Source organism: Bufo bufo, chromosome 3, assembly GCF_905171765.1.
Source record: "Bufo bufo chromosome 3, aBufBuf1.1, whole genome shotgun sequence".
Taxonomy (NCBI): Eukaryota; Metazoa; Chordata; class Amphibia; order Anura; family Bufonidae; genus Bufo; species Bufo bufo.
The window spans coordinates 28112343-28129312 of record NC_053391.1 but is presented as its reverse complement, the minus strand read 5'-3'; the positions used below and the strand labels follow the sequence as shown (position 1 = coordinate 28129312).

Here is a 16970-nt window from a genome sequence, read left to right as displayed (position 1 = left end):
TCCCAGCCCCTCACCCCCACATAATATGTAATGTCTCTGGAGCAGTGGCGTGCACACAATCCATGGGGCCCCGGAGCAAAACTGAACCATGGGGCCCCCCTCCCCGTCACCGCCCCCCCAACCTCCCTCCACCAGCAGCAGAGTTAGGCTACTTTCACACTTGCGTTTGGAGCGGATCCGTCTGGTATCTGCACAGACGGATCCGCACCTATAATGCAAACGCTTGTATCCGTTCAGAACGGATCTGTTTGCATTACCATGAACAAAAAAAACAAGATAATGCAAACGGATCCGTTTTGACTTACACTAAACCTCAATGGGAGACGGATCCGTTTTCAATTGCACCATATTGTGTCAGTGAAAACGGATCCGTCCTCATTGACTTACATTGTAAGACAGGACGGATCCGTTTGGCTCCGCATCGCCAGGCGGACACCAAAACGAATCTGCACAGACGGATCCGCACCTATAATGCAAACGATTGTATCCGTTCAGAACAGATCCGTTTGGCTGCAAGCAGCGTTTTGGTGTCCGCCTCTCGAGCGGAATGGAGGCTGAACGGAGGCAAACTGATGCATTCTGAGCGGATCCGTTTTGGACCGCTTGTGAGAGCCCTGAAACAGATCTCGCAAACGGAAACCAAAACGTAGGTGTGAAAGTAGCCTAACTCTGCTATATTTCTGTAGCCTGCAACCTCTGACTGCCCAGTTGGGCTGAAACTACTACACCCAGCATGTTCTGGCAGTAATAGTAAATGGATATTGGTGCAATTCTGAGCTTCTAGTCTATATAATACAATATAACATTAAGTATTATATAGACTAGTAGCTCAGAATTGCACCAATATCCATTTACTATTACTGCTAGAACATGTTGGGTGTAGTAGTTTCAGCCCAACTGGGCAGTCAGAGGTTGCAGGCTACAGAAATATAGCAGAACTAGTTATAAAGCCAGCCCCTGCCAGCCCCCATCAGACCCTACTCTGAACTCACTGACCATAAATGTGGTGAGCAATTATAAAGACTTTTTTTTTTTTTACAAATCTTCACTTCTGGACCGGCACCGGCTTCTTCACGCTCTCCCGAAAGCTTTCCCGGCGCCTTCTCCCTGCTGCGTCTCAGCGTTGTTGTGAGCCTGCGCAGCCTAGGGAAACGTCATGTCCGGTGCGGCCACCCAACAGGAAATGACTAGGCACGCCGCACCGCCGCACCCGCACGGGGAGGAGAATCAGGGGGAGGAGACTCACTCAAGGAGGGTAGGGCTGGCCTGGCACTGCAGCGCAGAAACGCAACACTGGGCGGCAGGCCCCAGGTCGGCCGCCCGGGTTAAGGCTGTTCCACACGAGCGAGTCCATTGCGGGAATCACGCTCCGTGTGTGAGTGTGATCTTCCGCTCTGGACTTGCAGGAGCGCACGGCATTATCATGATTTATAATGCTATGTGCCTCTGCTTGACCTTATTTCTACAGAATCATACTGACAGCTTTAAGTCGCTATGTCCAGAGCGGAGGTTCACACTCACACACGGAGCGTGATTCCCTCAATGGACTCGCTCGTGTGAAACAGCCCTTATACAGGCAGGCACAGCACTACTGCAGGGCGGGGCCAGGGGTCCACAGCCGGCCGGGCCCCCTGGAGTGCCGGGCCCGGTCGCAACTGCGACCCCTGCATGTACGCCCCTGCTCTGGAGGTTATATCAGTACTGGAGCGATATAAGAGGAGCGGCTGATATCAGTCACATAGGATGTAATGTCTCTGGAGGTTATATCAGCGTTGGAGCGTTATAAGAGGAGCGGCTGATATCAGTCACATATGATGTAATGTCTCTGGAGGTTATATAAGTGCTGGAGCGTTATAAGAGGAGAGGCTGATATCGGTCACATATGATGTAATGTCTCTGGAGGTTATATAAGTGCTGGAGCGTTATAAGAGGAGAGGCTGATATCAGTCACATATGATGTAATGTCTCTGGAGGTTATATAAGTGCTGGAGCGTTATAAGAGGAGAGGCTGATATCGGTCACATATGATGTAATGTCTCTGGAGGTTATATAAGTGCTGGAGCGTTATAAGAGGAGAGGCTGATATCGGTCACATATGATGTAATGTCTCTGGAGGTTATATAAGTGCTGGAGCGTTATAAGAGGAGAGGCTGATATCGGTCACATATGATGTAATGTCTCTGGAGGTTATATCAGTACTGGAGCGTTATAAGAGGAGAGGCTGATATCGGTCACATATGATGTAATGTCTCTGGAGGTTATATAAGTGCTGGAGCGTTATAAGAGGAGAGGCTGATATCGGTCACATATGATGTAATGTCTCTGGAGGTTATATAAGTGCTGGAGCGTTATAAGAGGAGAGGCTGATATCGGTCACATATGATGTAATGTCTCTGGAGGTTATATAAGTGCTGGAGCGTTATAAGAGGAGAGGCTGATATCGGTCACATATGATGTAATGTCTCTGGAGGTTACTGTATTTTTCGCCCCATAAGACGCACCCCCCCCCCCCCAAATGCGTCTTATGGGGCGAATGCTGACATTTTTACATCGCAGGCTGTGATGTGAGCTGGGGGCCGGCAATTGCGGCCGGGCTGGTGCAGTCACTGTACTCCGGCCCCGCCGCTCCAGTGCTGCAATATTCAAATATAAAATGTCTCATTCAATTAAAAGTGATTAAACATGCCCCCCCCCCCCCACTTTTAATATTACCGTACACCCTAACAGCTTCTGTAGAATGCAGGCCGGGCGGGCGGCAGCATAACTCCCTGATGTCACTTGCCTGCGCCACCTACTTTATGAATCAAGCAGGCGGCGCAGGCACGTGATGTCAGTACTGTACTGCCTGCGTAGTACAGAAGCTGTTAGGGTGTACGGTAATATTAGGAGTGAGGGGGCATGTTTAATCACTTTTAATTGAATGAGACATTTTATATTTGTATACTGCAGCACTGGAGCGGTGGGGGGGGGATCTGTGGATGACAGTTTTATGGGGGACATCTGTGGATGGCACTGTTAAGGGGTGGGGGGTCTGTGGATGGCACTGTTATGGGGTGGGGGGGTCTGTGGATGGCACTGTTATGGGGTGGGGGGGGGTATGTGATGGCACATCCATAACAGTGCCATCCACAGATCCCCCATAACAGTGCCATCCACAGATCCCCCATAACAGTGCGTCATCCACAGATCCCCCATAACAGTGCCATCCCCAGATCCCCCATAACAGTGCCATCCACAGATCCCCCCATAACAGTGCCATCCCCAGATCCCCCCATAAGTGTCCTTCACAGATCCCCCCCCCATAACAGTCTCCTTCACAGATCCCCAGTAATAGTGCCATCCACAGACCACCATTAGTTCCAAACCCACCAAAAGCACACCTTTTGGTTAAAAATATTTTTTTTCTTATTTTCCTCCCCAAAAACCTAGGTTCGTCTTATGGGCCGGTGCGTCTTATAGGGCGAAAAATACGGTATATCAGTACTAGAGCGTTATAAGAGGAGCGGCTGATATCAGTCACATATAATGTGATGTCTCTGAAGGTTATATCAGTACTGGAGCGTTATAAGAGGAGCGGCTGATATCAGTCACATATGACTGTGGATAGGTCATCAGTATCTGATTGGTGGGGGTCTGACACCCGGGACTAGGGATCAACTGGTATAGATTTTTTTTTAGAGCCGATAACCTGTGAACTTTCAGGCCGATAGCCGATAATTTATACCAATATTTTGTGCATTTTCACAAATTCCTACACAAATCTGTTGTTAAATGAAGAGATGCCATTATATATCTAAGATTAAATATTTATACTTAATATTTTGGTGTTTTTTTTAATTTAATAACTATTTCCCCCTTAGGGGCTAGAACCTGGATCCCTTGTCCTATTCACCCTAATAGAGCTCTATCAGGGTGAATAGGACGTCACACTCTCCCTGCTGCCCTGTGCATAGTACACACAGGAGCAGGGAGCTGACTATGGCAGCGTCCTGGCTGCCATGGTAACCGATCAGAGCCCCGCAATTACACTGCTTGGGCTCTGATCAGAAGCTGCCACTGCCGCCAATGAAGATAACTTGCCCATTAACCACCTCAGGACCGCCGTACGCAGGATTGCGTCTTTGCGGCGGTCCTGTTGTTCTGGGTGGACGCGCCGGTGCGTCCTCTCGCGAGACGCGAGATTTCCTGTGAACGCGCGCACACAGGCGCGCGCGTTCACAGGATCGGAAGGTAAGCGAGTGGATCTCCAGCCTGCCAGCGGCGATCGTTCGCTGGCAGGCTGGAGATGTGATTTTTTTAACCCCTAACAGGTATATTAGACGCTGTTTTGATAACAGCGTCTAATATACCTGCTACCTGGTCCTCTGGTGGTCCCCTTTGTTTGGATCGACCACCAGAGGACACAGGCAGCTCAGTAATATGTTGCACCAAGCACCACTACACTACACTACACCCCCCCGTCACTTATTAACCCCTTATTAGCCCTTGATCACCCCTGATCACCCCATATAGACTCCCTGATCACCCCCCTGTCATTGATTACCCCCCTGTCATTGATCACCCCCCTGTAAAGCTCCATTCAGATGTCCGCATGATTTTTACGGATCCACTGATAGACTGATCGGATCCGTAAAAATCATACGGACGTCTGAATGCAGCCTTACAGGGGAGTGATCAATGACTGTGGTGATCACCCCATATAGACTCCCTGATCACCCCCCTGTCATTGATTACCCCTCTGTCATTGATCACCCCCCTGTAAAGCTCCATTCAGATGTCCGCATGATTTTTACGGATCCACTGATAGACTGATCGGATCCGTAAAAATCATACGGACGTCTGAATGGAGCCTTACAGGGGAGTGATCAATGACTGTGGTGATCACCCCATATAGACTCCCTGATCACCCCCCCTGTCATTGATTACCCCTCTGTCATTGATCACCCCCCTGTAAAGCTCCATTCAGATGTCCGCATGATTTTTACGGATCCACTGATAGACTGATCGGATCCGTAAAAATCATACGGACGTCTGAATGCAGCCTTACAGGGGAGTGATCAATGACTGTGGTGATCACCCCATATAGACTCCCTGATCACCCCCCTGTCATTGATTACCCCTCTGTCATTGATCACCCCCCTGTAAAGCTCCATTCAGATGTCCGCATGATTTTTACGGATCCACTGATAGACTGATCGGATCCGTAAAAATCATACGGACGTCTGAATGCAGCCTTACAGGGGGGTGATCAATGACAGTTGGGTGATCACCCCATATAGACTCCCTGATCACCCCCCTGTCATTGATCACCCCCCCTGTCATTGATCACCCCCCTGTCATTGATCCCCCCCCCCCCCCCCCCTCTGTAAGGCTGCATTCAGTCTTTTTTTTGGCCCAAGTTAGCGGAATTTTTTTTTTTTTCTTACAAAGTCTCATATTCCACTAACTTGTGACAAAAAATAAAATCTCACATGAACTCACCATACCCCTCACGGAATCCAAATGCGTAAAATTTTTTAGACATTTATATTCCAGACTTCTTCTCACGCTTTAGGGCCCCTAGAATGCCAGGGCAGTATAAATACCCCACATGTGACCCCATTTCGGAAAGAAGACACCCCCAGGTATTCCGTGAGGGGCATATTGAGTCCATGAAAGATTGAAATTTTTGTCCCAAGTTAGCGGAACGGGAGACTTTGTTAGAAAAAAATAAAAAATATCAATTTCCGCTAACTTGTGCCAAAAAAAAAAAATTTCTATGAACTCGCCATGCCCCTCATTGAATACCTTGGGGTGTCTTCTTTCCAAAATGGGGTCACATGTGGGGTATTTATACTGCCCTGGCATTCTAGGGGCCCCAAAGCGTGAGAAGAAGTCTGGTATCCAAATGTCTAAAAATGCCCTCCTAAAAGGAATTTGGGCCCCTTTGCGCATCTAGGCTGCAAAAAAGTGTCACACATCTGGTATCGCCGTACTCAGGAGAAGTTGGGGAATGTGTTTTGGGGTGTCATTTTACATATACCCATGCTGGGTGAGATAAATATCTTGGTCAAATGCCAACTTTGTATAAAAAAATGGAAAAAGTTGTCTTTTGCCAAGATATTTCTCTCACCCAGCATGGGTATATGTAAAAAGACACCCCAAAACACATTCCCCAACGTCTCCTGAATACGGCGATACCAGATGTGTGACACTTTTTTGCAGCCTAGGTGGGCAAAGGGGCCCATGTTCCAAAGAGCACCTTTCGGATTTCACTGGTCATTTACCTACTTACCACACATTAGGGCCCCTGGAAAATGCCAGGGCAGTATAACTACCCCACAAGTGACCCCATTTTGGAAAGAAGACACCCCAAGGTATTCCGTGAGGGGCATGGCGAGTTCCTAGAATTTTTTATTTTTTGTCACAAGTTAGTGGAAAATGATGATTTTTTTTTTTTTTTTTTTTTTTTCATACAAAGTCTCATATTCCACTAACTTGTGACAAAAAATAAAAACTTCCATGAACTCACTATGCCCATCAGCGAATACCCTGGGGTCTCTTCTTTCCAAAATGGGGTCACTTGTGGGGTAGTTATACTGCCCTGGCATTCTAGGGGCCCAAATGTGTGGTAAGGAGTTTGAAATCAAATTCTGTAAAAAATGACGAGTGAAATTCGAAAGGTGCTCTTTGGAATATGGGCCCCTTTGCCCATCTAGTCTGCAAAAAAGTGTCACACATCTGGTATCTCCGTACTCAGGAGAAGGTGGGGAATGTGTTTTGGGGTGTCATTTTACATATACCCATGCTGGGTGAGAGAAATATCTTGGCAAAAGACAACTTTTCCCATTTTTTTATACAAAGTTGGCATTTGACCAAGATATTTATCTCACCCAGCATGGGTATATGTAAAAAGACACCCCAAAACACATTCCTCAACTTCTCCTGAGTACGGCGATACCACATGTGTGGCACTTTTTTGCAGACTAGATGGGCAAAGGGGCCCATATTCCAAAGAGCACCTTTCGGATTTCACTCGTCATTTTTTACAGAATTTGATTTCAAACTCCTTACCACACATTTGGGCCCCTAGAATGCCAGGGCAGTATAACTACCCCACAAGTGACCCCATTTTGGAAAGAAGAGACCCCAAGGTATTTCGTGATGGGCATAGTGAGTTCATGGAAGTTTTTATTTTTTGTCACAAGTTAGTGGAATATGAGACTTTGTAAGAAAAAAAAAAAAAAAGAAAAAAATCATCATTTTCCGCTAACTTGTGACAAAAAATAAAAAGTTCTATGAACTCACTATGCCCATCAGCGAATACCTTAGGGTGTGTATTTTCCGAAATGGGGTCATTTGTGGGGTGTTTGTACTGTCTGGCCATTGTAGAACCTCAGGAAACATGACAGGTGCTCAGAAAGTCAGAGCTGCTTCAAAAAGCGGAAATTCACATTTTTGTACCATAGTTTGTAAACGCTATAACTTTTACCCAAACCATTTTTTTTTTACCCAAACATTTTTTTTTAATCAAAGACATGTAGAACAATAAATTTAGAGCAAAATTTATATATGGATGTCGTTTTTTTTTGCAAAATTTTACAACTGAAAGTGAAAAATGTCATTTTTTTGCAAAAAAATCGTTAAATTTCGATTAATAACAAAAAAAGTAAAAATGTCAGCAGCAATGAAATACCACCAAATGAAAGCTCTATTAGTGAGAAGAAAAGGAGGTAAAATTCATTTGGGTGGTAAGTTGCATGACCGAGCAATAAACGGTGAAAGTAGTGTAGGTCAGAAGTGTAAAAAGTGGCCTGGTCTTTCAGGGTGTTTAAGCACTGGGGGCTGAGGTGGTTAATTCAAATATAGCGACACCTGACCTCTATGAGAGGTAGCTGCGATCTGCGACAGTTAACCCCTCAGGTGCAGCTATATGATTCACCCGCCTCCTATATTTGAATTAATAACTGAGTTAACATCATTGGTAGCGCAATGGCCACAGCCCCTCCCCTCCTCCTCCCCTCTTGCCTCTCACTGGTGCCAGCAGGGGCACAGGGGGGGGGGGGGGGGACTGCTTCCTTCTCCCCTGTGCTGCTGAGGGAACATTGATCGCGTTGATAGCAGCACGATCCATGTTCGCGATTCGTTATCGTCATATCGGCAAGGTTAGATGCTGATACCGATAACTTTGAAAATCCTGAATATCGGCCGATAATATTGGTAAATCCGATAATCGATCGATCCCTACCTGGGACCACTGCCGATCAGCTGTTTGAGAAGGCACCGGGGCTCCTGTGAGCCCTGTGCCCTTCTCTGTGATTTTTCTGGGCCATGTGACGTCACGTTCATTGATCAAGTGGCCTAGGAGCAGCTCAGCCGCATAGAAGTGAAAGGGGCTGAGCGCGATACCAAGCACAGCCGCTATACAATGTACGGCGCTGAGCTTGGTGAGCAGAGAGGAGGCCGGGGCACTACTGCCAGCACTTCAATAAACTTATCCTTTTGAATATGCAGGAAACATTTCCTTCACTTTGGATATTGTTTAGGCTGGGGGACTGGGTGGTTCATCTAGGACATGGAAGGTCCATGTGTGACTGCTGTCCAAACTACTGTAAATAACAGATACAGTTATCAACTAAATGAGTTGCTTAAAGGGAGTCTGTCATCACAGTTTCACCTTTTTAACCCTTCCCATAGCTTTCGAGCAGCATTACAGTTGATAAAAACGTTACCTTTATAAGCAATCGTGGACTTATAAAACTGGCAAATCATCTTAGTAGGATATGCAAATGAGGGCCCGCAAGTGCCCAGGGGCGGCGTCAACCTCGTAGGTGCCGAGATCCCGCGCCTGCGCACTGAGTCCATCGGCCGGCGCATGCGCACTGCGATGTCCATTCCTGGTACGGCATCACAGTAATTAATGCGCATGTGCCGGCTAACGGACTCAGTGCGCAGGCGCGGGATCTCGGCAAAAGAAGAAGTAAGAAGGTGGGCGGGCAGAGGGAAAGGATGGGCAGGGGGAAGCGACGATAAGGCAGAGCTGCCTGGGCACCTACAAGGTTGACGCCGCCCCTGGGCACTTGCGAGCCCTCATTTGCACATCCTACTAAGATGATTTTTGCCAATTTTATAAGTCCACGATTGCTTATAAAGGTAACGTTTTTATCAACTGTAATGCTGCTCGAAAGCTATGGGAAGGGTTGAAAAGGTGAAACTGTGGTGACAGACTCCCTTTAAAGAGAAACTATTTGATATAGTGCAGTGCACAATACTGTTCTGTTTAGCATACTGTTACTGTATTGTGTGCTAAAATGCATACATTCATGTGTGCGAGACTGAAAAATGAACAAGTTATATCTCCAGCTCTAGGGTGGGCCCCCAAAATCAATTCCACTGGTGGGCCCTAGGCACCCCAGTCCGACACTGAGTGGGAGTAGTGTGAGAATTGCAAGTTTGGGTAGTGGTTAAATCTAAAGTGCGTCTCCTGGAGGAACACAACACCGGCCCCAGCTTTCCTCAGGACAGTGAAAATTTGGCTCCGTTTTGAGGGAGAGTGGAAGCCCCTCACATTGTACGAGGCTATATGAAGGTCAGCCATTACAGGGGGTATGAATAGGGGTACCTTGGAGCCGTTGATGCATCCTCCAGGGAAACGCACTGACAGAAGAGGGCACCGCTGTCTGGCCCCGGTGGTGGGCCGGGGTACCGGAAATGGCGCTGCATGTCTCACATTGTAAGCATAGGGAAATTATGTACCTTGAACAGGAAATGGGGTAAGAAACAGATGTAACACATAATAAGACAACAAAACAAAAATAAACCTGCATACAGATATATGCCAAAGACATTAGGGGGAAAATTGGTCAGTTGACCGGGTACATGACCGTATAGCACCCTGGTGAGATCTAGGGGAGAAAGACAAGGATGGGTCTAGTATTTTGTAATCGGCAGGTCAGGGGAACAACTCGCTATACTTATCAGAACGATGGAGAGTTCAGTGACGCTAGGGTGCAGCTGTGCATCATACTCTCGGGAAGAGATGAGTAGGGAGAGGAGGACCTGGTTAAGGGTCTGGTTAAGGGTCCTGGGAGAGGCTCCTAGGAGTAAACTGGTGGTTCCTCTTCTTGGATCTCATCGACTTCGGTGTGCGCTGGAGTTCAAAGGGAGAAATCTTGGGGAGGTCTGGTAAGTCTCCTAGATCACGATAGAGTTCCCAGTTGTCAATCTGCATGGGGGAGACGTCCAGGTGTTCATAGACAGCCTCTAGGTCAGCGTAGGCCGAGAAGATGAGCCGCTTGCCTGAGTATGAGAATGAGAGTCCAAACGGGTAGGTCCAGCGGTATAGGACTTTGTTGGATCTGAGCCAGTCCGTTAATGGTTTTAGTGCCCTGCGCTTTTTGAGGGTAGATGGAGCCAGATCTTGATAGATTTACAATCTAGAGTCCTCATAGGAAAGGTCTGAGTGGTTGCGCGCTGCTTCCAGGACAGCCCTTTTGACTGGAAAGTTCAGGAATCTGCATATTATGTCTCGGGGAGGCTCAGTCGGCTTTGGCTTAGGGCGCAGTGCCCTGTGAGCGCTTTCGATGACAATTTCTTGGGGGAAGTCGGGACCCAACAGGGAGCCGCAAATGGTGAGAATTGTTGTGGTGATCTCTCCCGGCGGAACCGTTTCTGGGATCCCCCTGGATCTTCCAGGGCATTGTGTAGCTCATTGAGGTGCGCTGTGCAGCGACGGAGGGAGACCGTCACAGCTGACTGATGGTTCAGGGTTGCGGCCTGATGGGTTTCCAGAGTGTCCACCCGCTCCCCAATTTGTCTCACCTCCTGGCGGAAGGCAGTAAGTTCAGAGAGAACCGGCTCCATAACTCTGCAGAGGGCTCGATCCAGGTATCGTCTAGTGAGCGGTAAGTCTGCGCCTGGTTGGCGCTCCTCTGTATCGCTGTCTCCCTCGGATTGTGCAGGGACGCGCTTCGGGGCATTAGGCTGTTGAGCCGGCGCCATCTTAGATTCTCGCGGCCGTAGCGGCAGCTTTCTTTAGAAATTTCTCCATTTCACCGCTCGGTATCTGGCTTTTGATGCTCGTGGGGTGTTCTCCGAGCTTGGGGTTCCCGATTTTCACCATACTCGCTTATAAAAGCTGGTTGTAGCTGGTGCTAGGGACGGTCGTCTTAGCAGAGCAGCAGACTAAGCGTCCATCACAGTATAGCGCTAGCTACGCCCCCCAAACCAGTCACTTTTAGATCCTTCTTAGCAAAGCAATCAGCATTGTGACACATTCAAAATCCCTTATCTAAGGAATGTATATGACCTAGCAAACTCTCTTAACTCTTCTCTGTTAAGGCTGGGGGATGGGATCAGCTTCTAGTCTGTACAGCTCTGTTTTTCTCCCTTTGCTGAAGTCTCAGGAAAGTTGGGTGGATTCTTGAGAGATAAGAGTCAGAAAAGTGGGGCTGACTGTTGCAGTCAGCCCCACTTTTCTGACTCTTATCTCTCAAGAATTCACCCAACTTTCCTGAGACTTCAGCAAAGGGAGAAAAACAGAGCTGTACAGACTAGAAGCTACTGTCTATGGGTTTATGTCCCTTAACAGCTCAGACACCAACCCTTGTTTAATGGTAGGATATTCTTGAAGGACACATTTCTTCTCTAACCTTATTCAACTTTATACATTTACCAGACAATATTCACACTTTCTGATCAACATATCTTCTCACACACTAGAATCCAGAACTATTTCAACAGAGATCTTTATATTCTTAGTGCTAGCTACAGATCTATTAGCACAGACTAGGTACAATACTTTATTCATTATTAACTGATAAACAGTCTATGATGTATCACACTTACCATCACAAAACAAGCAAATCTCTAATGCTATGGACATAGGTTTTTACAAACACACAGCATTTACGGTACCAAAAAACACAAGTGCTGTCAGGGACGTGCACACATAGGGCTCAAAGGGGGCCCCTTCTGCCCCTGCCCCTTTAATGCCCTTACAGAACACCGGCACTCCAGAGTGATCTGTGAGAGAGTGAGAGATGTAGGAGAAAGGACCTTACATGACATCATCACCATGTGACCAGTAACATAGCGATATTACTGGTCACATGGCTATGAGGTATTCAAAGGTCCTTTTTTTATTCCAGGACTCAGTGTTGCTGCAGTCTGCAGGAGAAGGGTAGGTCACGTGGGTCGGCAGCACTCTGCTATCACAGGCACTGGCCGACTGTCTGCAGAGTAGGAAGATCAGGGATGGCTGCTCAGCAGCCTCTGTAGAGGCGAGAGAGTCTGTCAGCACTGGAGAGGTGGATGTGACTACTGGGGAGGGTCTGAGGATTGTATGCTGGGGGAGGCTGTGTGGGATTATATACTGGGGGGGGCTGCTGTGTGGGATTATATATTGGGGGCTGCTGTGTGGGATTATATATTGGGGAGCTGCTGTGTGGGATTATATTCTGGGGGGGGGCTGCTGTATGAGATTATATACTGGGGCCGGGGGGGCTGCTGTGTGGGATTATATACTGGGGGGACTGCTGTATGAGATCATATACTGGGGCCAGGGGGGCTGTTGTATGGGATTATATACTGGGGGGGCTGCTGTGTGGGATTATATACTGGGGGGGCTGCTGTGTGGGATTATATATTGGGGGCTGCTGTATGAAATTATATACTCGGGGGCTGCTGTGTGGGATTATATACTGGGGGGGCTGCTGTGTGGGATTATATATTGGGGGGCTGCTGTATGAGATTATATACTGGGGGGCTGCTGTGTGGGATTATATACTGGGGGGCTGCTGTATGAGATTATATACTGGGGGCTGCTATATGAGATTATATATTGGGGGTGCTGTATACTGTGGGGTGCTGTATACTGTGTGGTGCTATACTGCTCTACTGTATACTGTGGGGTGCTGTATACTATAGGGTGCTATACTGCATACTGTGGGGTGCTGTATACTATAGGGTGCTATACTGCATACTGTAGGGTGCTATATACTATAGGGTGCTATACTGCATACTGTGGGGTGTTGGGGTGCACTGTAACACTAGGGTGAGCCGAACCCCGATCTCCTTCCTGAACTGTAGAGCGGTGCCCACTTCCAGCCCTGAGCACTGATCCTGAGCCTGCTGGAGTCTTCAGAACTGTAAGTATTTACAGTCATTCACTGTAAGCTATATATAGTGGTGTAGGGCGTGATTGCCTGCTAGGGTGTGGAAAGGAGGGATCCAGGGGGCCCAAGTAAATTCTCACCCAGGGTTCAATCAATATTAAAGATTGCCCTGCCCAAGCTGACCCACTACAGGCACTTCGCGAGTCCGCACGCGCCCCCCCCCCTCCATCCCGCCGGCGGTAGCGCAATTTATTCACCAATACAATTTATTCACCAGTCCACCGGCTTACCAGTGCAGGGTCAAGGTGACAGGGTCCTTTAAGGCTAGCGGAGGGGCTGCCTGGGTAGCGGATGGGCGTGACGCATGTCTGCTACGTCACATGACCCTCCCAGCGGGCTTAATCCAGGGGAGCAAGCGCCAGTCTGTGTGGCTCCGTCTGCTGCCTAAGCTCCTTTAGTGCCTGTCTGCCCTCAGTGCCCGCCCTGGTAATATATTGTATATAATTCAAAGTCCATGAACAAAACAAGTATGCAAAGGAACAATAGTTGTAGTGCTTTGTCCCTTTGCATACTGGGGGTTGAAGTGCTTTGTCTCTTTGCATATTAGAGTCTGTAGAATCTTGTAATGACATCACTCATTTTACCATAATATGTACAGTGAAACCAAAAAAGTAATATTTGTGGTTTCTGTTGTGTTTACAATTACAGTATAAAAAAATTAATGAAGAACAAGGTAGGACTTCTAGAAAAGTAAACTTCGTGGTACAAACATTTTTTGAAATGATGACAAGTGCCCTTTTTTTTTTTACTCAAGCCCCTGCCCTTCAAAATGTCTGTGCACGTCTCTGAGTGCTGTTCTAAATCAGTGTAGACACTTGGGTGCTTTATCTCTTGCTGTGCCATAAATTAACGTCTTGACACTGCCCTGTTTTCCAACTCATCACAACCCCCTTCAACATCACAGAAGCTCTGATGTCCACAATATGCAAGCTCTAACTTCACAGAGTCTTACTGATTTTCATTCAATTCTGCTCAGTTCAACAATTTTGAAAATAACATTGCTAGATTCTACCAAGCCTACTACAGCTCCACTCACAGCTCATAGCAAATTTGCACAACACGTGCAACCCTAATAATCTTCCCGCAAATTAAAAATTTTCGCGAATGCCCAAGTTCCCATTCGGAGTGGTAGGTCCAAACTACCCTCTCTCTATGTAACACCCGATCAACGATAAGTATAATTATTTGCTCAAATCTCACTCTTCTCACACCAAGTGTAACGTAACGTGAATTCAAAAGATTTGAGAATCAATATATTTACTAAGTGTGATTAAATATATGATAACACAAACAAATAACATACAGAATAATAAAAAGTAAATAAACATCACTAGCCTAAATATGGGGTAGGGTTCCGGTCGATCATGCTATAACACATGGATGTCTACCACGTTATAACACATGGCCGACAACCCAGTGGTGTACAGGATGAAATTCCAGGTGGAATCCCAATTAATTGTTAGAGCAGACAGTTATTCCCATCAGCCCCTCCTCCAGTGTGCATCATGCAGGTCTCTGAGATCACTCAGGAATGTGTTCTTATCAGCACAATGGGGGGTGGGTACTATCTTTAACCCACTACATTGCAAGGAAAACTTGTAAACTACAGAGTATTAACTCCTTCAGGACATTTTTTGCAAATCTGACGTGTCACTTTATATGGTGATAACTTTAAAACGCTTTTACTTATCCAAGCCATTCTGAGATTGTTTTCTTGTCACATATTGTACTTCATGACAGTGGTAAATTTGAGTCAAAATATTTCATTTTTGTTTATAAAAAAATACCAAATTTACCAAAAATTTAGAAAAATTTGCAACTTTCCAAATTTCAATTTCTATACTTTTAAAATAAATAGTAATACCTCCTAAACTAGTTATTACTTTAAATTTCCCATATGTCTACTTCATGTTTGGATCATTTTGTAAATGACATTTTATTTTTTTGGGAAGTTAGAAAGCTTAGAAGTTTAGAAGCAAATCTTAATATTTTTAAGAAAATTTCCAAAACCCATTTTTTAAGGACTAGTTCATTTATGAAGTCACTTTGTGGGGCTTACATATTAGAAATCACCCATGAATCACCCCATTCTAGAAACTATACCCTTCAAGCTATTCAAAACTGATTTTACAAACTTAGTTAACCCTTTAGGTGTCCCAGAAGAATTAAAGGAAAATGGAGATGAAATTTTCCATTTTAATCCATTTTTTCTACAACACATCAAGGGTTAACAGCTAAACAAAACTCAAAATCTATTACTCTGATTCTAGAGTTTACAGAAACACCCCATATGTGCTCAAAAACTGATGTATGGGCGCACAGCAGGCTTCAGAGTGGAAGGAGCACCATATAGCTTTTGGAGAGTGGATTTAGCTGGAATGGTAATTGGGAGCTATGTCGCATATGAAGACACCCTGAGGTGGCCCTACAGTGGAATTTCCCAAAAAGTGACCCCATTTTCGAAACTACACCCCTCAAGGAATCTTTCAAGGTGTGTAGTGAGCACTTTGACCACAAAAGTGTTTCCTAGAATTAGGAAACACTTGGCAATGAAAATGAAAAAAATGTCACCAAAAAGTTGCTTTACACCTACCTTTTTTACTTTCCCAAAGAGTAACAGAATAAAAGGCACCCACATTTTGTTCCCCATTTCCCCCAGAATACGGCAACACCCCATATGTGCTCAAAAACTGATGTATGGGTGCACAGCAGGCTTCAGAGTGAAAGGATCACCATATGGTTTTTGGAGAGCGGATTTAGCTGAAATGGTAATTGGGAGCTAAGTTGCATATGAAACCCCCAGGTCCCTCTCTATAACGCGATTCTCAGGTGTAGGAATGCCGATTGGTATAGTGCGGCCTAAAACGTCTCTAATTGTGTTATGGTGCTCTTACCTGAATACGGCTGGACCCCAGGCTTTGGCTCCGAAGCAATAAATAGGGGGAATAATCGAGGGATAAAAGAATGACTTGAGTCCAGACCTTGAGATGAAGTTTAATGGCAGCTTTACTTTGAATAAACGTTCTCCAAAACAGTTTACAGGCTTTGTCTTGGTTCCACCAGGCTTTAGCATTAAACTGGCAGGAAAACTCAACTCTGCTCTATACTTCTCTCACCCTGCTGTACTGACACACTGGCTGTATAACTCAGCTTCTTCTGTATGCTGCACTTTTTCTCTGTAGTCTGACTCTAGGCTATGCCAGGGAACTTTCCTCCTGGCTCCTGAGGCTTCAAGCTTTGGCCTCCATGGCCAGCAAAGCTTAGGGTGCTCTGGCTGGCAGTTGCACGTCCAGCAGAGACGTGCCCCTGCACAACCTTCCCCTGTCTAGGGAAGACCTAAACTTGAACTAACTGGTCCCCACCCTTCCTTCAGGAAGTAGGGCTAGCCCACTTCTCTCCAGAGGGGGGTTAGAATGGAATGGTAAGTTCCATTCTCTCTAACTATAGCTCTGCCATGTTTGCTGCCACCTTCTGGTGAACTAGCCATATTACATGAACAGTTACATAACAACATCACTTCCTTCTGGGATTAGCGTCCCCACCTATCCCTTGGTTAAACTTGATGGACATATGTCTTTTTTCAACAGTATTAACTATGTAAATATGTAACAGTATTAGGAATGCACAGTGTGGAGGACCTAGGACAGAATACATAGATGACATTGTGTTAGCCCATTAGAGATAGTAGCAGAGTGCAGGAGTGGTAACACCACTCTGGGGTGTTACATGTAGTGAGCACTTTGACCACAAAGGTGTTTCCTAGAATTACTTGGCAGTGAAAATGAAAAAAAATTTCACCAAAAAGTTACTTTACAC

General features: G+C 46.3%; 1 protein-coding gene across 1 annotated transcript in view; it reads left to right on the top strand.

The window, feature by feature from the left end:
- The window catches only part of LOC120994418 (zinc finger protein 182-like), a 668524-nt gene that overhangs the window by 166216 nt on the left and 485338 nt on the right, over positions 1 to 16970 (top strand). The gene's annotated exons all lie outside the window — the stretch shown is intronic.